Genomic DNA, 24,296 nt, shown 5'->3' on the forward strand with positions numbered 1-24,296 from the left:
GTCATAGTCTTAGAGTCATAGAGATGTACAGCACGGAAACAGACCCTTCGCTCCTACTCGCCCATGCTGACTAGACATCGCTACCCAATCTAGTCTCACCTGCCAGCACCCAGCCCACATCCCTCCAAACACTCCCGACTCATATACCCATCCAGATGCCCTCCAAACGCTGCAACTGAACCAGCCTCCACCATATCCTCAGGCAGCCCAGTCCACACACTCACAACCCTCTGAGTGAAAACGCTTCCCCCCCCCAGGTCTCCCCATATCCTTCCCATCTCACCCCAAACCCATGTCCTCCAATTCTGGACTTCCCAACCCCAGGGAAAAGACTCCCTCCATCCATCCCATCCATGCCCCCCATGATTTCACAAACCTCCATAAGGTCATCCCTCAACCCCCGACACTCCAGGGAAAATAGCCCCAGCCCACTCAACCCCTCCCAATAGCCCAAATCTTCCAACCCTGGCAACATCCCTGCAAACCCCCTCCGAACCCCACCAAGCCTCACAACATCCCCAAAGGAAGGAGACCAGAACCGCATGCAATACTCCAACAGCGGCCCAACCAATGCCCTGAACAGCTGCAACATGACCCTGCACTCAATACTCTGATCAACAAAGGTAAGCATACCAAATGCCTTCTTCACTATCCCATCCACCCGCAACTCCAAATGAAAGGAGCCACGAACCTGCACTCCAAGGTCTCTTTGTTCAGCCACAGTCCCTCGGACCTTACCATTAAGTGTGCAGGTCCTGCAATGATTTGCTTTCCCAAAATGCAGCACCTCACATTTATCTGAATTAAACTCCATTTGCCACTTCTCAGCCCATTGGCCTATCTGGTCAAGATCCTGTTGTAATCTGAGGTAACCTTCTTCGATGTCCACTACACCTCCAATTTTGGTGTCATCATCAAACTTACTAACTGTACCTCTTATGCTCGCATCCAAATCATTTACATAAATGACAAACAGTAGAGGACCCAGCACCAATGCTTGTGGCACTACACTGGTCACAGGCCTCCAGTCTGAAAAATAACCCTCCACCACCATCTCAGTCTTCTACCTTTCAGCCAGTTCTGTATCTAAATGGTGAGTTCTCCCTGTATTCCATGAGATCTAACCTTGCTAATCAGTCTCCCATGGGGAACCTTGTCAAACGCCTTACTGTAGTCCATATAGATCACATCTACTGTTCTGCCCTCATCAATCCTCTTAGTTACTTCTTCAAAAAGCTCAATCAAGTTTGTGAGACATGTTTTCTCACGCACAAAGCCATATTGATTATCCCTAATCAGTCCTTGCCTTTCCAAATACATGCACATCCTGTCTCTCAGGATTCCCTTCAACAACTTGGCAAACAAGCGACGTCAGGCTCACTGATCTATAGTTCCCTGGCTTGTCCTTATCACCTTTCTTAAACAGTTGCACCACATTAACCAACCTCCAGTCTTCCGGCACCTCACCTGTGACTCGATGATACAAATATTTTAGTAAGAGGCCCAGCAATCACTTTCCTAGCTACCCACAGAGTTTTAGGTCCTGGGGATTTATCCACTTTTATGCATTTCAAGACATCCAGCACTTCCTCCTCTGTATTCCATACTCCAAAAATCCAATAGTTCGTTGAAGTCCATTGCCAAAACACGTAATTTCAGTCAGAGTTATCGGTGATTAGATAGAACCCCACTCAAGAGAACATGATCTATATAGCTTGTTGCTAAACTGTCAAACTTGTTCAGCTGTTTTAAATCTGAAAATGAGCCCATTTGCTTTCACAAATGGATGTGAAAGATCGCATGGTGTATTATTTAGAGGACGAGTGTTCTTTAGGTGTCCTAGCCAATTATTTACAGCAGCATAAGTTATCATTGATCTCATATGTTTCCATATATAACCGCAGAAACTACATTTCAAATGGACTTCATCATCTGTGAAGTGTCTTTGAGATTGTGAAAGTCGCTATATAAATGCAGATATCAATCCCTTTGGTTTTTCTCCCACAATTATTAACATATTCTGTAATCAATACACAATGTCAAGCAGACGAAATAGAAATTGATGCGCACTCTGCATCTTTACTGTTCATATAACTGCTGGAAACATGACCACGCTGCAGCCGGTTCTTCTAGAAACTTGAACTGACCCATTTCACCCAACAGTAATGAGACAATGGCTCTCAATTTCACAACCTCTCTCATGATGCAATCAGCCTCAACCCTGCCACTGCTCAGCCAACTGACACACCAGTTCCCTCTCGCGAGACCACCTGATATCCTTCACATAAATAAGTAACTATTGCACTCAATTTTCAGCCTGATATCTTCTATATCACCAACCCTGTTTCCTTTCACTTCTACAACATCCGTATTTCCCTTGTCTCCTTTAACTACTGCTAAAAATCTTATGATTGGCTTTAAATCAAGGCTTTGTTAAATCAAGGCTTCATTATTCCATTGCTCTATTGGACAGCTTACTGTGTACCACCTTCTGTAATCTCTGTAAATTTATCTAAAATTTTGATGCCTGCATGCTAACTCATATTGTTTCTTGCATTTCCAGTATCCGTGCCATTCAGTGGTCATTTATTCAAAGTTACCACAACATATCTTTGTGCTTTTGAACTACATTGCTCACAGTCTAGCAACATCTTAATTTGAATTTCATATCCTTGTTTTCAATCTTATTAAATAATATCAGCACTAATATAATAAAACAGAGAACCTAATGGAACAAGTATGCAAAGTTTATCAGTTGATGCTGTTACATTTGGAATGATAAATATTTCTGCAATATTTTCACATAATTTATTATTTAATCAAAAACAGATAAAGCTTAGCATAATTAAATTAAAATTGGTGCATTTATTCATTGACAGAAACTAGAAAACTAGTAGATAGACATTTCAACCATTTTTCTGGGGTCAGCATGGTCAAAAGAAAAAGCAACACAGTGTTGCTATGGTAACACTTCAGAAATTATAATCTGTTAACATATACAAGTTGTCTCCTCCATCCATAAGGCTGAATTCAGCTTTTCATGGTCCATTTCAGCTCCCACTGATTGATAATACTCATTTGTTGTACGGGAACAAACACAGAAATGCAATCTATAACCTTAGCTGTTGCATCTTAAATGTCATTGGTTTGAAATAGGATGATTTAGTAAGCTGTCTTTTATGAGAGAATGATTTTACATGAGTTCCTGTTGTGTGGTACGCCCAACACAGTAGGGTGCCAATGATTAAGTAATCGTACATCACAGGCAGAATTAACATTAATGCTTGGTTGAATTTCAGCCAACTTCGAAGATTCTTTTAATGGATTGCAAGTACAAGCAAATGATCATTTGCTTAAGTTGTTATAAACAAGATAAATATGTTGACAACTTAAGCTTTTACTAAAAACTCAAACACTGCAGCAAAGAAAAGCTGTTTACCTTTTTTATTTCAAAATATATTTTATTCATAAAATATTTTTATATGCATATATAGTCACTAAAGTATTTGTTCTGTATAGTAGCATAGGAAGAAACAAACAATCATTGGATCGTGACTTTATCCAGCAAACACACCCAAGGCACTTCTTACTTGTAGAGAGCTATATTTACATACATTTCAGACACTGCGAAGGTCTGATAACTGACTCGGCCCCCATTTAACTTCGGCAGCAAGACGTCAGGTGGTGGTCTTTTCCCATTGCATTTTGGTATCAGATGCCTCAAAATTTAGTACTTCCTTTAGGAAGTAGTCCAGAACCTTGGAATGTGCCAGTCTGCAACACTCAGTCAGGGGCAACTCCTTGTTCTGGAAGACCAACAAATTTTGGACTGATCAAAGAGCATCTTTCCTCCAGGCGCAGTTGATGTTTGTCTCAGTGTGCATTCCGGGGAACAGACTGTAGAGGATGCTGCATGCTGACCACTTCCGGATGGACTTGTGGTCAAAAGAGTTTTTCTTTGCAAATTTCTGCATGAAGAATAAGTGATACTGAATGATCCAAATATTTGGAGTGTTCTGAGGCAAGGAGCCCAGTCTCATCCTTCACAACATTCGGACAGGTAGAACTTTACGATGTTGTGACACTTGGTGTTTGCATACCGATTGTCTATGCACAGCTTGATGCAGCTGTACACAAAGATGGCCATTAGGATGAGACGTTTGGTACATTCTTCTCCCCCCACCACCGTCCAGAGTTTTACATGATGTTCCTGCAGACATAGTCCATCTTAGACTTCCAGATGACATAGAAGACGGCTCAAGTGACTGCAGCAGCGCAAGTTCAGAGAATGGGCCAGATCAGTGCCACTACAACAACAAAGAGAATGCCTCACACCTATGTAAATATCATCTTGTACAAGTAAGAAGTGCCTTGGGTTTGATTGCTGAATACATGTTAACACTTCATGTTTTTACCCGCAATGGAGAGGGAGCGTTGCTCCCAAAAGCCCAGTTTCTGCCTCACCTTGGCAATACATTCCTCTCAAGATTTTGCACATGCCCTGCATCTCTGAATCATATTCCCAGCACCTTCATGTAACCTGTTTCTCATAACAAACCACCTCAGTGACATATCATACTGTAATGAACAGTTCAATTTGAAGTTTAAGCTGAGCCTCATACCCTTTTACATAACATTGTTGTCCTTATCCTGCAGATTCAAGACCAGTACAATAACATAGACTAATATAGTTGCTCAGAAAACTCAATCAGATCCAAGAGCAATCTGCAGTGCAAATGTCCATCATCAGCAAGGATTGCACATAAAATGCTGCTTCAGCTGATAATCTCCTTTAATTGTCTACCTCTCACATTAATTATCAGCAACATTCAAAGAAAAGATCTTAATTTACTCTTATGACTCCACCTTTGCAACATTCTCTTTTTTTCTAACCTAAGGTTTTCTTTCAGCCATGACTGACTTTATTCATATTTCCTACATTCCACTCTCACTTTTATCCCCTCATAACCTCATTGAGCAACAGTAGGGTACTCTTTAATCAGTCTCTGGCCTCATCAGATTATTTTCCACCATTTTCACCAGCTCCAAATCATTGACCACATATCTTTATATTTCTAATTTAGAGAGTAAACATTCCCTCTTAAATAATCTTTTTTGATTACCCAGCACTGTTACCATTATTACTAAGTTTTCTTCCTCAACAACAATAGATTTGGCAGTTGGCCAATTTCATTCAATTCCACTACCATCCTAGGCCCCAGCAATCCTGTTTGATGCTGATTTGCAGCTGAGGTGCTTATTGTCCGAAAACTTGTGAATCTGACATCACTTTAGCTTGTGACTTTAATCACTACATCCATTCCTTGTCTGACCTTTCTGTCTTTGTCTTTTGATACTATTCTCAACGGGTTCAATACAGCTCTATAATCATAAGGATATTCTATTACAGATATGGGTTTATGACACTGTACATTAGTTTCCTTTAAATCAGCTGACATTTTATACTATTTTGCAGGTTTTTTAAACCTATTAACACTTGCTGAGTGTTTTGCGTAGATAAAATTATTTTTCGTCTCTCCCCTTTTAGCGCTTCCAAGCAGCACTCTGGAGTAACATATACCGCATATCCTCCAGCAGTTCACACCACCCTATTGAAGGTAATTAACAAAAGCCTAAAATGCTGGCCTTACTTGTGACGCACATTAAAGAATAAAATAGAATTAAAATGCAGATATACCTTTCAGATTTAATTCTCGCAAAAGGTTACATTTGAGCATAAGGCTGTTTTTCTTTCTGGACTAAATGTCAGCTAGCTTTCGTATTGCAGCATTTTCTGATTGTGCAAATTATGTTATGTTTGATAACACATTAGTTCACAATATCTAAAACAAATCACATAAAAATAGAACATTTTCAAATATTTCCAAAACAGTGCATTCCATCTTCCATACAGTAATAAAACGCAAACAAAGCACAGCAGAAACAAAGAGATTCAATTCTTGCAGTGGTAAAGTGGCATTTTCACAGTACATTGACTATATTTATGATGAAGAACTCTTTAGAATTGACAAATTTAGCACATTTTATATTTAAATCTACTTTTGGCATTGTTAGGATGTGATTAGTGAGAGTGAGCATTTGATTAGTACTGTAAAATGTTCAATGTACAGGATGTTATTTCCTGTAATTGTTCCAAAATCTGAAGCTTCTGCAGTGAAATAACAGTGTTTCCTTTTAAGTGCTGAATCTCCTATTTCATTGTGAAACTCTGAAGACTGACAATTCTAATGTTCAATACAGGCCTTGTTCCAAATAATTTTTGTCATGACAAAATGCCATTTTGACCTGCTCCCAATGTGATTAAATATTGCAAAGACACCAATAAGCAGCTTGCCTAAATGTATAATTAAAACCTGAAAATCTTAGTGAAGAACTATGATACTAGCCTGCCAAGAGATGGAAGATCATTGACCCAAAATGTTAACACTGCCTGACTTCCTTAGTATGTACAGCACTTTGTTTTAATTGAAGTCTGATCTTTTCACAGGCTATACAAATGTTCCTGCCTTGGATTCTATCTAATGCATTTCATTGCCATTCTGAGGCTGTAGTGTTATTATCAAGGGTGTCACTTTGTTAAAGAAGAATAATAATGCCCTGTTTAACCTCTCAGATGGTGTACATTTTGCCTCTAGTGGCTTGCTTTCCCTAATGCAGCAATGCTTATGTTGTAAAGTAAGAAACCAGGCCTCAATAACCTGGTAATAAAAGTTCCAACAGACATTTATCACTGCTGGATAATACACACAAACATTCCAGTCAACTAGGTATCCAGGCTAATATTGGGCTTTTCAAGGACAGCAAAAACAAGCTTCTTTTACCTGTCATGCTTCAAGGGGATTCAAAGTAAGATGGCTTTGTGGGCATGTCTCTTAAAGTTAAAACAAAATAGAGTCATAGTTCCCACTTCGACATTGTTCTGAAAATCCACAAATAGGACTGCTCTGCAGACTTATTGTTTCAGCCTGTTCCTACTCCACTGAACTTATTTCTTCCTAACCTGACTTGGTTATTCTTCCCCCTTGTCCAGTCTCTACTCATTTACATCCATGATTTTTCTGGTGCTTTATGTCATGGACTTATAGAGTCCTACAGTACAGAGACAGGGCCTTTGGCCCAAACTGGTCCATGCTCATCCAAATGTCCATCTATGCAAACTCAATTTCCCTATACTTGGCTCATATCTTTCTAGTCCTTTCCTATCCGTGTATTTGTCCAAATGCCTTTTAAGTGTTGTGAATATACCCACCTCAACCACTTCCACTGGCAGCTCATTCCATATGCGGACCACCCCCGTGTAAAAACATTGTTCCTCAGGTTCGCTTTTATTCTCTCCGCTCTAACTTTAAACTGATTCCCTCTCGTCCTTGAGTCCCCAACCCTGGAAAAAAGACTGAGTGCATTCACTCTATCCATGGACTCTCAATCTTATATACTTCTATAAGATCCCCCTCAGCCTCCTACACTTGAAAGAAAAAAGTCCAAGCTTGTCCAACCTCTCCTTATAACTCAGACGATTGAGTCCATGCAAATATCCTTGTAAAATTTTTCTACACTTCTTCCAGTTTAATAACATCCTTCCTATAGCAAGGTGACAAAACTGGATACAATGCTTCAAGTGCGGCCTCTCAAAGTCCTGTACCACTGCAACATACTTTCCCAACTTCAATACTCAATGCCCTAACTGATGAAGCCAGTGGGCCAAAAGTGTTCTTCACCTGTCTACCTGTGACTCCACTTACAGAGAACTGTGCACCTGAACTCCAAGATCCATCTGTTCCATTACACTCCTTAAGGCCCTACCATTAAACATGAAGCTCCTACCTTGATTTGACTTTCCAAAATGCAAGACTTAACATTTATCTATGTTAAACTCCATTTGCCATTTCTCAGCCCACTTTCCCAGCTGATCAAGATCCTGCTGCAATTTCTAATAACCTTCCTCACTGGCCATGATTCCTCTTATTTTAATGTCGCCTGCAAACTTGCTAATCATGCATTGTACATTCTCATCAAAATCATTGATAGAGTTAACAAACAGCAATAGGCCCAGAACTGACCTGAGACAGGCCACCAGTCCAACAAGCATCCTTCCACTATTACCCTCTGCTTCCTACCATTAAGTCAATTGTGTGTTCAATTTGCCAGCTCGCCTGGATTCCATGTGATTTAACCTTTCAGAGCAGTCTACCATGTGGAATCTTATCAAAGGCCTTACACTTACAACCCTGCCCTCGTCAACCGACCTGGTCACTTCATCAAAAAACTCTAACAAATTTGAGTATTTCCAAATTTCACATTTGTTGGCACCAGCCGCCTCGTTTTCACCATGGACAAACAACCGTCCACTTCTTCAACATCTCCCACTTTCTTCAGATCAATGGTGTGGGCATGGGTACCCACAGGGCCCAGTTAGGCCTGTCTCTGTGTGGTATATGAAACACTCTTTTTTCTAATACCATTCCAGTCCCATCAACAACTCCATCTTTTGTACATTGATGCTATCATTGGTGCCACTTCCCTCTCTCATCAGGAATTGCAAACATGCATTGATTTTACTTCCAATTTCCAGCCTGCTCTTACCTTCTCTTACTCAATGTCTCTGTTTGCACTTACAAGGATAGGCTGTCCACCATATCCACTGCAAACCCACCAGCTCCCAAGGTTACTTTGATTATTCATTCTCACTAGCTGCTTTCTGCAAAAACTCTATTCCAGTCTCCAAGTTCCTTCATCTTCATTGTATCTGTTTAGGAGATGCCACCTTCTGGAGGGGAGTCTCACAAATATCCTTCTTTTTCTGCAGCCAAGGATTCCAAGCTACCATGGTTGATGGGGCTCTTGGCTGTGTTTGATTCATTTCCCTCACTCCTACCCTCATTCTTTCTCTCCCCTCCCACAATGATAGGATCTCCCTGATCATCAAGGTAACACGGTGGCTCAGTGGTTAGCACTGCTGCCTCACAGCGCCAGGGACCTGGGTTCAATTCCCGCCTTGGGCAACTGTCTGTCTGGAGTTTGCACATTCTCCCCGTGTCTGCGTGGGTTTCCTCTGGGTGCTCCGGTTTCCTCCCACAGTCTAAAGATGTGCAGGTTAGGTGATTTGGCCATGCTAAATTGCCTGTAGCGTTAGGTGCAGGGGTAAATGTAGGGGAATGGGTCTGGGTGAGTTGCTCTTTGGAGGGTCGGTGTGGGCCTGGTGGGCCGAAGGGCCTGTTTCCACACTGTAGGGAATCTAATCTAATCTAATCACTTCCCACTTGACCAGCCTCAACATCTACAGGTTCATCAGTCGCCAGCTCCAGAAGGATCCCACCACCAGATACATGCACCCTTCCCCTCCCTTGTCACCTCCTGCAGGGTCCATTACCACCAAAATATCCTGGTCCTTTCCTCCTCCACTGCCGACAATTCCCCATACCACATTCCCATGCAATCACAGATGGTTAAACACTTACCCATTTACTGCCTCCCACTTCACATCTTCCAGGTGAAGCAACAATTGAATAATATTACATTTAATATAGTATATAGTATTTTCAATTTGTAGTCTGCTCTACATTGAGAGATGAAATTCAGACTAGGTGACAGTTCTGCGGAACACCTGTGCTCCGTCCATAAAAATGACCCCCTAGCTACCTACTGCTTGCCACTTCAACACACTACCATGTTACCAAGGCAATATTTCTGTAGCAGGCTTGCTGCCGTGCTTCAGCAAAGTTCAATACAAGTTTCAGGAGAAAACAGCTCATCTTCCACCTCGGTACCTTGTAACCTTTAGGTGTTAACATTGATTTCAACAACTGTAGAGCATGAACACCCTCCTCTATGTAGGTCATTCATTTTCACACCCAAGGTTCTTTTCTCTACGGGTTACTCCCGACACAGCCAAACCAATTTCAAATATTCACACTTCTTGTTGGCATCCAGTCAGCACTTATCTCCCTCTTGGCTTACTTTGTTTGCTTGTTCACCTCTTTTTTTTTCTCTTAGCACCCTCTCCACATCTACTAATACCTCCCTCTCCACCCCCAAAACCATGCCTTCATCAATAGCGTAAATACCACCAATTCCCAATTGCTTTCAGTTTTGACAAATGGTCACTCTGTCTACAGATGTTGGCAGACCTGTTGAGTTACTCCAATACTTTTATTTGTCTTAAAGGTAGACAGACATATTAATAAGTGATATACTGTAGGCCTGGTTCTTCCTTTTGAGCAGACAAAGAATTTTTGCAATTCACCAGAATTAAATCAAAGATCCATGATAACCATCAATGAAATGGTTTTATATTCCAGATTTATTAGTTGAATTTAAACCAGCTGCTTTGAGAGATGGAGAGATTTGAACTGTAACCCCAGCAAGTTAACTTGGGTCCCTGAATTATTAGTCCAATGGCATTATTACAAGGTCTTTATTGCTCCTGAAGCCCCATTTCAAAGTGATTTTCACATAATTGATTGTTATTTCGAAATCAGTTTAAGCTGTATGGTATAATATGCGGGTAGACATTGGCATGTTAATACAAATCAAATACACAGACTGTTATCTGAGCTAAGGAAACAATTGTTTTTGTCATGATTGCCTTGAAAATGAACAACCAATACTGAACGTTCATAGTTTGACTATGATACTTGGAACTTCCATGGCCAAAGGAAATTGTTTTAAAAAGGATGCCACTGTCTTAAAATGGTCATTGTGATCACATGACAAGCCCAAACAACATGGAATGTACTTAAACTGTCTGCCTTTAAATTCCCATTTTCATCGAGAAGTGCTGAAACTCAATAAGATGTTAAGGAATTGGTATCCTATTTAACATCTGCCATGGTGGGATTTAAATTCAATGTTAAAAATAAATCTGAATTGAAAGTTTAATGGTGATCATGGAACTGTTGTCAGTTGTTGGAAATGTGAAAGAAATGGTCATCAGGTGACTGTAGACACACAACTGGTCATCACGTGACTGTAGACTTCTAATTGACCCTGTGTAATTAGATATGGGTAATAAATGCTGGTCCAGCCAGGGATGTCTCTGTCTCATGAATAAAGAAAAAAAATTGTGAAAAAAAAGGTAAAAGGTTACTCGTGGAGTATTCACTTCAGAGAAGTCAATGGGCCTGGTGTACATATCTCAATAGCTTGCTTTAAGTAACAAAGAGAGAAAAAGGAATATGAACTGAAAACAGCAAGAAAACAGAAAGCTCAGTTTTTCCTCTGACACTCAATCTCAGTCTCAGGAAACTGGTGCCAGTGTAAAAAAAAACAGCTTGAAGAAGTAACTGCTGCCTGAGAAATCTGCCTATCCTGAGGAAAGAGGAAAACAACTAAACAGATGGGACTCAGGTTGACTTCTGTACCTCCAAGATTCGAAAAAAGCTGCAAGCTGCAACTGGCTTTTCCTTCCTGTCTGACTGGATACCCTTCAAACCCCACTTTCTTTGTAAACTCATTACCTGTGTTTCTGTGTGTCTGTTATTACATTTGATTATTCTTTTCTGGTAATAAAACATGACTATCTTTCATTCAAGAACATTCAAGAATTGGCTCTCTATTTTTGATCTGGTGAACTAATTTTAATTTAAGTGTGATATCTTTGCGAGTTAAAAAAATGCTGCATCTGACTGAGAAGAGGTTATGGATGGGGGAAATTAAGACCTCTCCTCATCAGCTTGCAACAATTTGTAACAGAAAACCTCTGTTATATCACACTTTGTCTCAGAGTAGTTTCATGTTCAGACACTGCAGGTATATCCCTATGCCCAATGCAGATGCACAGTGGCTGAACCATCTTGTTACTAAGCTACACATATTATGTGCAAATGAGATAATTCAGACTGATCATCAAGCCAATAATTTGGAAGAAGTAGCACATCAAATCATGGGTGCATTAAAATAAAAAGCAATCAGCTTTCTCAAAATTTTGTAATTTTCAAGTTTATAGAGTGTAATATATGAGCAAATTGGACTCTATTATTTTTTAATGAAAGCACATGTGTGGGGAGCATAGTTTAGAATGCACTTTAAGAAATAAATCTCATATCTATTCTGAATAAATAGCTTTAAAACTTGTGATTTGTAATCTAGTGTACAATTTCACTATTAACAGCACTCCGAGGGAATCATGCACTTTATTTACTTTTTTGTTTCCTGTAGGTATTAGTTCCTGCTGAAATTCAGTCGCTTGGCAAAGTGGCTATTTTTCTTATTTTTTTAGCACATTCTCAACTATAATAGTGGCATCACAGTAAAAACTGATCACTACTACACTGGCTAGGATCTGTCATTCAAATGGGATTCTGTTGCACATTTGATTTTTGTGTATCAAGGAAAGAATCTTACTTGCATGGAGAAACCATGAACATCATCAGGAAAGACCTTTCTTTTCCTCGTGGTTGAAATTTAATTTTGCACAGCTGGGAAGTTAAACCAAATTACTTTGCAGCTGACTCAATTTCCTAAGGACCCTTTAAATTACCCACTCTGCATGGCATAATGATGCTGGGCAGTCAGTCATTTTAAAGAAAACAGGAAGATTTGCAGCTTTTAGCATTCACACCATCCAAGTATCGACAATCAATCCTATATTGTGAAAAATAGCAATCCAGTATTTCTGATTGCAATTTATAAACAATTGGACAAAACTGAAAGAAAATTATTGAATGATCCTGTTTTAGAAATACTTTTGAAAATGTCATTCTCCAGGACAGAGAAGCGTAATTTCAGATCACATGTTGATAGGGTTCAATGTTGGTAGGGTGTAAGTGATTTGGAGTGTAACAAATGTAATATTTCAATGTGTCATCCATATATATGCACAGTATATAGTTGGAATTTTACTCACACTCAGGGGATCAATAAAGATTTTCTGGTCAGTAAAGTGATTGGGGACTATGGTGGAACAGCTTATTAATGCAGTCCTCCCAATACCATGGACAGCTGTCATTTATGTTCTCACTGAATTGAGGCTGCAATAATTTGATTGATTCATTGTTTCATGACTGTAAGCATGTGCATTTTCTTCCCAGAATGAGGACTTTAAAATATGGTGAACAGTACCTTAACGTATTTTATCCAAGTGTCAAGTTTGAGGAGTTTAATGGAGCGTTTCCCTCAGAGAGCCTGGTGACATTTCTCGTGGGTTCTTATGCTACTTACCCTTACTTATTATGCAATACTCCACATTGCCTTTCCCAGTTAATTATGTATTTGCAGAGGTAGAAATGTTGACTGCTACTGCTGGAACTTTCTGGAATAGATGCCATGGATGGCATGTTTATATCCTAGTTGCAGATCATTTCAAACATTCAAGTCAGAAACAGCCTTTGCAACATGGTATTTCAGAAAGAGATGACTGGAAGAGGTTGGCAGCACTCTCTCTTGACAGTGCCCTGGATGTCTAGGTGGACTGGCCATCCTTTTTCCCTCTGCTTTATCAAAGAAGGCTACCAAATGCTGTCAGCCTGGCTAGTGCCATCTCCAGAGGGAAAGGAATGCCCTGTGACATTGAAAGAATAACTTTCTGTGGTCTGCAAGGGTAAGTGCTAACATTTTATTTCTGCTATTTCATTCTTACCCAAACTCTGCCACTGCGTCTAGTTCCCAGCGAGGCTTATGGTCTATCACTCTCACAATTGCATGTGACATTTGCACTTAGCAGCGCTTTCCTGTCTCATCCTCCTGAATCCCAAAGTTTTCCTGAACTTTGACTTTCTACTCAGTCACTGGGGTCACCTCATCATGTTCCAGGCTTATGTACCACTGCCAACAGCTTTTCCAGAAACTTTCATAACACTCACTTTTTTGCCAGGGTAGTGATAACTTGTGAAAAAGACCCATCTGCAATGTTCTCCTACTACATCATATTGTATCCTTACAATTGGAGTTGTCTGTATTGACTGGGCATGACCTCATTGCATCCCAGCATAAAGGCTCCAATCCCCATTCTCAAGTTTCCTATTTTCCCCAAAACAATGGATTGGTCTCTGAAACCCCACCTTGACATCTTCTACTTGAGCTGACTGGATCCATTCCCAGAGCTGAAAATGTGTTGCTGGAAAAGCGCAACAGGTCAGGCAGCATCCAAGGAGCAGAAGAATCGACGTTTCGGGCATAAGCCCTTCTCCCGAAACTTATGCCCAAAATGTCGATTCTCCTGCTCCTTGGATGCTGCCTGACCTGCTGCGCTTTTCCAGCACTGATCTCCAGCATCTGCAGTCCTTACTTTCTCCTGGATCCATTCCCAGACTGACTGGTGAGCACAGCACTGAGTGAGGATGAATCAACCCATTAACTAATGGCTCCCTGTTTAGCCTGCAATCCTTGGACTGGTTGGACCTGAATGTGTGACTGAACATGATCTAATTCTTGAACAGTAATGACATGGATTCCCAGATCCTTACTGTACCAAACACCTGAACTAACCATGTTCAGCCCCTCTCCCCAAGACTGGATGATGCCCCTGACTGACTCTGTTGGCAGTGATTAACTGACTGACCAACACAGGTTGAGATTTCATAAAATAGTGATTAAGTAAAGATTACAAACTTTGATTTTAGAAGACCTAAGATCAAGGATAAAAGCATATTTTCTAGTTTAAAAGTCTTGGTAAAGAATGTGCTTGGTTAGAATATTGTCACTAAGTATTAATTTCAAACCAGCAAGTACCAGGCAGGGATAGAACATGAAGCATAATTATTTGCCGCTTAGGTGAAACAAAAGCAGCAAGGAGCACTGATTGTTGTAAAACTGATGAAAGGCAAGAAAGATTGCTGTGCCAACAAGGTGGAAATTAGATGAAAGAGGCTTCAGTTTACATTTGGCATGTCCTTGCACTTATGCTGTAACTACAGTTCTTGCCGTGAGTTGGATGAACTGGACATTATTATTTGCTATAAAGCAGAAATGCTAAAGTACAAAATATATTCAGTGACGTGTGCAAAGAAACACACAACAAACAGGCCACATTTTACAGCAAGTAGTCATGGTAATATTCTGGGAAGCAGGAGGGGTAGTATTATGGTGGTGGAAGCCATTATCATTTCCTGTCTTGACATTTTTCTGGAAACCTCTGAGGCTCAGCTGCCCACTGACAATTGAGTTTTTTTTGTTCATTTATGGGAATTGATACTGCTGGCCATTTACTTATCAGTCCTAACTGCCCCTGAGAATGTGCTGTTGAATTATCTCCTTCAACCTCTGCAGGTTATTGGGAGGTTATACCCACAGTCCTCTTTGAAGAAGAATTCCCATGTTTTGATCCAGCAACATTGAAGGAATATATTTCCAAGTCTGAGTTGGGAGTGAACACACAGGTGGTTGTGCTTCAATCCATTTGCTGCCCTTGATTTTCTAGGTTGTAAGTTTGGAAGGTGCTGCCAAAGGAGCTTTAGTGAGTTGTAGTAGTCCACCTTGTATATAGTATACAATGCTGCACTGTACAAACTGCCGGAAGAATGAATGATTACTCAAATACAGGAAGATTCCTTTTGTTGGCAGTGACAGCTGCTATGGTGAGACAATCAGAAAAGAACAGGCTGACCTATCTGGAGTGGGAGGTGAATCATTTTCATCCATAATTCAGAGGTGCTCCCATTGGGAATAGCTACTACACTGGTTCCTGATTCAAATTTTCCTTTATCCCTACCTTCTAATCAACCACCTCCTGATCAAACTGGCCTGCCTGCCAAGATTTGTCTTTGAGAAAACTGCTTTTTGACCTTTGAAAACTGATGTCCACAGTTTTCAGATTGTCCACACTCATGTGTTCACAGTCTTATGTCCACAGCTACCAACTGGATTCAAATGAGGTCTGAGCTTTGAAATTGTTCATGCTTCCCAACTGTGACTTCTCTTATGACCTGATGTTAATACTGGACAAGTTAGATGCAAAATGAAATCTGGGGAGATAGAGCTTAGCTGAAAATGTATTGCTGGAAAAGCGCAGCAGGTCAGGCAGCATCCAAGGAACAGGAGAATCGACGTTTCGAGCATAAGCCCTTCTTCAGGAATGAGGAAAGTGTGTCCAGCAGGCTAAGATAAAAGGTAGGGAGGAAGGACTTGGGGGAGGGGCGTTGGAAATGCGATAGGTGGAAGGAGGTCAAGGTGAGGATGATAGGCCGGAGTGGGGTGGGGGCGGAGAGGTCAGGAAGAAGATTGCAGGTTAGGAAGGCGGTGCTGAGTTCGAGGGATTTGACTGAGACAAGGTGGGGGGGAGGGGAAATGAGGAAACTGGAGAAATCTGAGTTCATCCCTTGTGGTTGGAGGGTTCCTAGGCGGAAGATGAGGCGCTCTTCCTCCAACTGTCGTGTTGCTAGGAGTCCAAGGACCTGCATGTCCTTGGTGGAGTGGGAGGGGGAGTTGAAGTGTTGAGCCATGGGGTGTTTGGGTTGGTTTGTCCGGGTGTCCCAGAGGTGTTCTCTGAAACGTTCCGCAAGTAGGCGGCCTGTCTCCCCAATATAGAGGAGGCCACATCGGGTGCAGCGGATGCAATAGATGATGTGTGTGGAGGTGCAGGTGAATTTGTGGCGGATATAACCTTGTTTATCATTAACCATGGAGGTAAATATGTTCAGTAACAAGTTAAGAGGCTGCCAATATACTTATACCTCCAAGAATAAAAAGTTTATTAATCAAGAAATAGTAACTCAATTACATTAGACATAAAGGTTAGAAATATTTCATTCCAAACATGAGAAAAATGATTCAAGCTCACTCTACCTAATTTTTTTCCCCAACCAGTACTATCTTTACAAACAGTCAAAACTCAGCCTGCAACCAATTTCCTTGGTGAATTTCTGTGCATTCATCTGTTATCTCTCCCTGTGACACCTTTTACTTTAACTTCTGAGTAAACACATGAATTCCCTAAACATATCTTCCAACAGATTCTTTGTTCCACTGGACTTTTTTTTAAAACTAAAAGTTTAACATTTAAGCTTCCACTGTCTTGCATACACACAGACTGACAGCTTGCTAGATTGTTCTGTCTCTGTGTGCCCTTGGTTCCCTTTAGGTTGGCAGCTGTGCAGTTTATTTTCTCCAAGCTTATTTTAAATGAACTTATATATTCACTCCCATCTCTTCACTTCAATGTTATAAAACTTCATCCAAATGCATGGCAACAGATTTCTCAACACTGAAGTCATGAAAACAACTCCAGATATGAATAACAGTGTCTTCCCATTTCGAACACAGAAAATACAAAGATAAAACAAACAGATATCTATTGTTCTTTCCACTGCAAATAAACATTGTCTTATTCATTTTACATGTTCAAAGCTGTTAATATTTGTATAGCAATCATAACTTGGTGCTTATTATTTTTCATACTTACAAATATGCTCCAACTGTTTTAGATTTTAATACGATCTGTCAGCAGCAAACTTTGATATGCAATACACCAAGGCTAACCCATAGAGTCTGCTTCTAACTAGAACTCGAAGATGAGAATTTTGCTGAACTCATTAAAATAAACACATCTAAGGAGTTCTCAAACAACATGAAATCCTGACCTGCACATAATATGTAGCTGAAAGGTTTTGCTTGATTTGTTTACCCTGTTAACAGTGAAGCATGAATGTTATCTATCCATACTGCTGATCATAGCAAGTAAGCAAAACATATGTCATTGTGTCTGACCCGATTGTGCTCTCAACATAAGTATATTCTTTTCTGTCCTAAGCACCACTGTGAGAGACATGGAACTGCACAGTTACAACACAATAGAGTTCAAATAAGCATGGGTAATGCTCGAGAAATTGTTATGGCATCAATATAACCCAAGAAAGAGATATACCTATCCAGAAGTGTAAAATGCACAATTGTGCAATTAAAGGAGTTTTCAAGAATGTACTGGAATTGGAACTAAGTGACTCCTAATTAAAGGGAAAGTTTTCCAATCCAGAACAATCCTTGTTTTTCAAAGAAAGATTCAACTCCTAGTCAAACTAGGACCACACCATAATCTAATAAATCATTTTTAAAAAAAAACAGGTATTACAGGTAACTTGTTCGAGTGTGCTATTCAAATAGACTGTGTTTGCTGAGTGAATAAGTTGACCAAGAAATTGAAAAGAACTCAAAAGGTGGTAGAGAAGTCTGGTTGCAAGATTGACTTATGTTTATTTCCTGCAGGCAGCATGAATAGAAATGTGTAAATGTATTGCTGTATGTGACTTACAATACAGTGATAGAGCTGAGAATTTCAGGGAGTAAAGTAGAGGAAGGGGAAAAAACAGTGTTTGGATGTTTTTGCTTAGATATTTTCAATCTCCAGGAATTGAAACTCTTATTCAAACTTAGAGAAAACTGAGAGTCCTAGACAGAATGGAATTGAAGAAAATGTTCGCCAGAAAGACTACAAGCTAAGGGCACAGCCTCAGAATGACGGGTTGATCATTTAGGTGAAGACGAATTTCTTCAGTCAGTGTTCCAATCGGTGTATGTGAGACAGAGACAGAGAGAGAGACAGAGATAGAGAGACAGTGCCATCACAAACCAGAAAATGATGAGTGCAGGGAAAGCAGTTGATTCATGAAAAATTCTAATGTTTAAAATAAAAGGTCAAGTTCATATTTTGAGGTTTTTTTCTCTTATTTATGAACAGAGGAAGTTCATAAATAATCACACATGGACGTCGTAAATAATAGGAACAGAGGATTCATCTGAACAATTTGTAGGAGTAAGCTTGACTTTTGACATTATTATAAAATGGACAATGCCGTATTTGTTGTCTCTTATGTATGTCTCCCAATTTTCAGTCCCATTGGTATGTATAATGGGTGACTAATCTTTTAAACACTGTTGTACGGACAAACTTATCTGAGTTTGTGAATATAATGAGTTTGATGGGTACAAAGATCTTCTGACTGCAGATTTAAAGTCATCAACTTAAAATGAGTTCACTGTCCTGTTTACAAGGATAACTTTTTAATGTCTTTTTGTCCTTAATAAATGATAATCAAGTAACTGAAGTACAATTTGGATATTGAAAATAGTTGACTTACTATTTCTGTTCTTCCACAACAAGTATGAGCATTCCTAAGAGAGAAAGAAAAATCCAATGTCAGTATAGTGCTAACTGCTCAGTCTTTCTGTTGTCATTTCAAATCATGAAAATGCAAACAGATTGAATGCAACATAAAACTACATAATACAGTCTATTCTCTAGACATTTGCATAATAGTATGCAATCAATCTGTCCTAATAATCACAAGATAAAAAAAAATAGTCTTCAGGGTTTTCAGAACAGTAAAAGCTTTGATGCAGTCACTGACTGGTAAATTGTGGCAACACTAATTATGAGCAGTAATTCATTGCCAATGGGTTGTCATCTTGTACCTTACCTCTGAAATATTGACAACAGGAGGTTTTACTTGAGTCTGGACATGCAGCACCCTCCCACAAGCCCATTTTTCCTTCCTTTAATGATTTCCTGACAGAGTATAACTCAAAAGTAATTAAGGGAGAGATTGTGCCACTGAATCAGCCTGACGACCATTATTTCAGGGCCTACTGTTCCCAGCAGGAGTGCTGTGATTACAGATAGCTTCAATAAAATGATTCTGAATTAATTAGACATTGAGTAATTGCAAGTTTTTCAGATTTTAATGTTAAAATGACATTATTGACATATAATTTACATAATCAAATATTCATATCAGATATTCATTTGATTTTGGAAGTTGCCAAACATTTGATATTTTGCTTGCATATATTGTCATTCTTATAAATATGTAATGACATTTCATGCAGAACAGCTATTAAATTAAATTTAAAATGTTATTTTTCTACTTCTAAAATGGCTAGCAAACTAAACAATAATCTTGTCAATGATTCTGTGGTGATGATCCTAAAGCAGTTAGGTATTAACAGCCATGGGCATGGCTGTTCATATCTAATTGGCATGTATAAATATATCTTTGAGTGGTATTTCCAATGGTTAGTAACACAAGCTGATTGTCGTGCACACCTGAACTTCATTAGCTTATTTCAACAAAGGTGGACCCTTGTGGAGAAGTGTCTAAAGAAAATATGGCAATGTTGGGGCTTTAGCGGTACAGTAGTAATGTTTCTATCTCTGAGCTGGGAGGCCTGGGTTTAAGTCCCACCTGCTCCAGAGGTCTATAATATCATCTCTGAACAGGCAGACTGTGGTAATGTCCTTACATTGGAACCAAGAGGCCTGGGTTCATGCCCGACCTGTTCCAGAGGTGTGTACTGTTAACTCTGAACAGGTATCCAGGTCAGTGATTGTAATACTATAACCAGCCTCACTAATCCTGGTCGAACAATATTATTTTTAAAAAGGCAACATTCTTTGTCTGCTCAGTACTGTCAGAAATAAAGATAAGTCATGAGACCCTTATGAAAAATCAATAGTAGGGCATGTTGAAAACACAAAAAGGTGGTATTGGGTGTTTTGAAAAGCCTTAAAGTAAACAAGTCACAAGGACCTGATGGGATCTATCACAAAATACTGAAGGAGGCAAATGATGAAATTGCTGGGCTCTGTACAAAATCGTTATATCCTCTTTAGTCACAGAGGTTCCAGAAAACTGGAAAACTGCCAACATTGATCCTTTGTTCAAGGAAGGCAACAGTGCTACTGGGAAATTATAGATTGGTGAGCCTTGTGTCAGTGGTAGAGAAATCAATGGAGAAAATTCTTCGGGACAGGATTTACTCACATTCAAAAAATATGGACTTATTAATGATAGGCAACATGGCTGTGTGCAAGGAAAGGTCATGTCTCCTAAACTTGTTTGAGTCTTTTGAGGAAGTGACAAAGATGATTGATGAGGGCTGTATGGTGTATGTTGTCTGCTTGGACTTCAGCAAGGCCTTTGACTAGGTCCCTCACGACAGGCTGATACAAAAGGTGAAGTCACATGGGCTCCACGGTGAGCTGATAAGATGGATACAGAACTGGCTTGGTCCTAGAAGACAGAGTAGAGGTGGAAGGGTATCTTCTGACTGGAGATCTGTGACCAGTGGTGTTCCACAGGGATCAGTTCTAGAACCCTTGTTGTTTGTAATATACATAAATGATTTAGAGGAGAATACAGGTGGTCTGATTAGTATGTTTACAAATGACACAAAGATTGGGGGAGCTGCAAATAGTGAGGAGAATTGCCAGAGGACATGCAAGATATAGCTAGGTTGGAGACTTAGGCAGAGAAATGGCAGATGGAATTTAATTTGGACAAATATGAGATGAAATATTTTGGAAAGTCTTATACAGGAGAGAAGTATTCAGTAAATGGCAGAACCCTTAGAAGCACTGACATACAGAGGTTCTAGGTTCCCCTCAAAGCCACATGTTGGCCTGACATGGACTATCTCACCATTCCTTCATTGTCACGGAGCAAAATTCCCAGAACCTCCAGCCTAAGGATGTGCCTGCACCACTTGGACTGCAACGAGTCAAGAATACAGATCACCACCGTTTTCTCAAGGCCAAGAGGAATGGATAATAAATGCTGAGTCACTCAGTACTGCAGATTCAGTGAACACATAAGAAACACAAAACAAAGACCAGGTTTCAGATTGCTGGTCCAGTACAAAAACAATTACATTGCCATACCTATCTTCTTTGAAGTTTTGAAGATACCCTTTCCACATAAGAAACACATAAGTATTTAAATTTGAAATATATGAGTTGACTGAAGTCAGTGGACTTTGACCAGTGCATTATTACGTGATGAAAATTATTCATTGAAGTGATCAAAGATCTTCTGTAAGAAAATGTTTGTCAATAGCACAGATGGTAAAATCCAATTCTTGGTTACTAAGGTGAATTGTAGATAGTGAGGTTGGTCTCTTCTTACATGCCCAAGTAGTACCACTTCACTAATAATGTCTGTGAATTGGTCACCCATGGATAGTATGCTAGACACATAAGGTAATAGCAGACTTGCTGTTCCTCCCTCTAGAGAAATTTATTTCCCCCTTGAATCCAAAACAGCCAGTAGTAGACCCATTGAATGTGATTTCGATTAAGGATTGAAATTGGTGGTTGTAAAGCTGTTGCTTTTGCTGGTATGCACCAAAGGGTTTTTAAAAAGTATAAACTAACAACAATCAGTACAAAATAGAATGTACTGGTTTCAATCAAAATGTTCTGATAGCTAGGTCAAAAGAAAAGTCAAGATAAAATTCTCATGAACATGGCAACCTAACTTATCGGTGCTGGAGTTCTGGTTTGTACAGCTTACATCATCTCAGCTACCAGTTTTTATCACCCATAAAAATGAGCAACTGCGCTTCTGAAAGGCACAGCAAATTCCTTGTAGGAATGAATATAATGTAATCACATAACTTTGTAGCTTCAAATGAGGTCAGCCTAAGCATGCAACTTTGCCTCAAACAAAAACCTTGAAACATTATTTGGTGAAGGTGTAAATGTAGGGAATGGGTCTGGGTGGGTTGCGCTTTGGCGGATCGGTGTGGACTTGTTGAGCTGAAGGGCCTGTTACCACACTGTAAGTAATCTAATCTAATCTAATTATTCCTATCATGGACTCAAGGATTCATTGTCAAATGTGCCAAGCCTCACTAACCTCTCATTGAAGAGGTTCCCACAAGACATCTGGGAAACTCTCTCTCTTTATCGTCAAAATATCATCTTTAATCAACACCACATATAAATAGGTCACCTTAAATGGTCATTGCTTGCTGTCTGCTTCAGAACAAATGTGACTGCCCCTCAAAAATCATTGTTTTGAACTGATTCAAGATAACCAATGCATTATATGCTCTTTTTTTCTTGCTGTGCATTTCATTGTTAATCATATGTTTCAAACCTAGCTGATGAGACTTGGGGTTCAATATATTTTTGTTTGTACTGTTTAAAGCAACAATCAACATTTTTAAAATACACATAGCATACTTAGATTGTACAAATTTATGGTGTTTATGCTGTAAATGATTTTCCTGGAAATAATCATTGGAGCTGAATGGTAACTAACAATTAACTGACAAATATTAGGATAGTTTGAGGGGTGAAGATTTATTCTGTATCATAATGACAGAATCAGAACATAGTTCTCAAAATCCTTCTACAGCATTCTAAATACATAGTAACATCATATTTGTAATATTACAATTTTGCCTGCATTGGATACTTCTGCTACCAAATTGTGGATGTGGGTACAACTACAACGTTTAAAAGACATTTGGATAAGTACATGAATAGGAAAGGTTTGCAGGGATATGGGCCAGAGCAGGCAGGTGAGACTAGTTTGGCTTGGGATTATGTTTGGCATGAACTGGGTGGACTGAAGGGGTCTGTTTCCATGCTGTTTGACTCTATGACTCTAAAATTGTGATTTAGGAATACTCTGGACTTTATCATATTATGAGAGCGGTAAATGTTAACATACATCATCTGAGTTTTATACCTAAGACCTTTCATGGAGCAAACCAACTTGTAAAAAGGAAGACATATGAATCCAAAATAGATGCAGTGGTCAGCCGCAGAAATTTTGACAAACCCATTCTCTAAAGGTTGACTTGCAGGTTCAGTCTGTAGTTAAGAAAGTAAATGTAATGTTGTCATTTATCTCAAGAGGGTTGGAATGTAGAAGCATTGATGTGCTACAAAGACTTCATAAAGCTCTAGTTAGGACCCATTTATAATACTGTCTAGTTTTGGGCCCCACACCTCAGGAATGACTTACTGGCACTGGAGCGTGTCCAGCGGAGATTCACATGGATAATCCCTGAAATGGTAGGTCTAACCTATGATGAACGGCTGAGGATCCTGGGATTGTATTCATTAGAGTTCAGAAGATTGAGGGAAGATCTAATAGGAACTTACAAGATAATGCATGGCTTAAAAAGGGTAGGCTCTGCAAAATTGTTTCCGTCAGGCGGGGATACTAGGACTCGTGGGCACAGCCTTAGAATTAGAGGGGGTCAATTTAGAATGGAAATGAGGAGACATTTTTTCAGCTAGAGAGTAATGGGCCTGTGGAATTCATTGCCACGGAGCGCAGTGGAGGCTGGGATGTTAAATTTCTTCAAGGCAGAGATTGATAAATTCTTAATCTCACAAAGAATTAAGGGATATGAAGAGAGTGCGGGTAAGTGGCATTGAAATGCCCATCAACCATGATTGAATAGCGGAGTGGACATGATGGGCCAAATGGTCTTTCTTCCACTCCTATTTCAGATGGTCTTATGTGGATTAAACAAAGTTTTCTGAATGAACCTAGTATTTTCTTTTTCTGCAGCCAGACAACCAGTCATCATCAGGAAATTTGCATTCCCTG

The 24,296-nt window shown here is 39.7% G+C and overlaps 1 protein-coding gene across 6 annotated transcripts in view; it reads right to left on the reverse strand.

Moving 5' to 3' along the window:
* The window catches only part of tenm1 (teneurin transmembrane protein 1), a 2,430,772-nt gene that overhangs the window by 1,949,203 nt on the left and 457,273 nt on the right, over positions 1-24,296 (reverse strand). For all 6 annotated transcript variants that reach the window (XM_087991975.1, XM_087991977.1, XM_087991976.1 and 3 more), the window contains exon 2: positions 19,029-19,062. The gene's annotated coding sequence lies outside the window, so the exon portion shown is untranslated. The remainder of the gene's footprint in view (positions 1-19,028; positions 19,063-24,296) is intronic.

This window comes from Chiloscyllium plagiosum, unplaced genomic scaffold, assembly GCF_037043375.1.
Source record: "Chiloscyllium plagiosum isolate Xiang-an unplaced genomic scaffold, Cpla_swu_hap1 HiC_scaffold_11, whole genome shotgun sequence".
In the NCBI taxonomy this organism is placed as follows: domain Eukaryota; kingdom Metazoa; phylum Chordata; class Chondrichthyes; order Orectolobiformes; family Hemiscylliidae; genus Chiloscyllium; species Chiloscyllium plagiosum.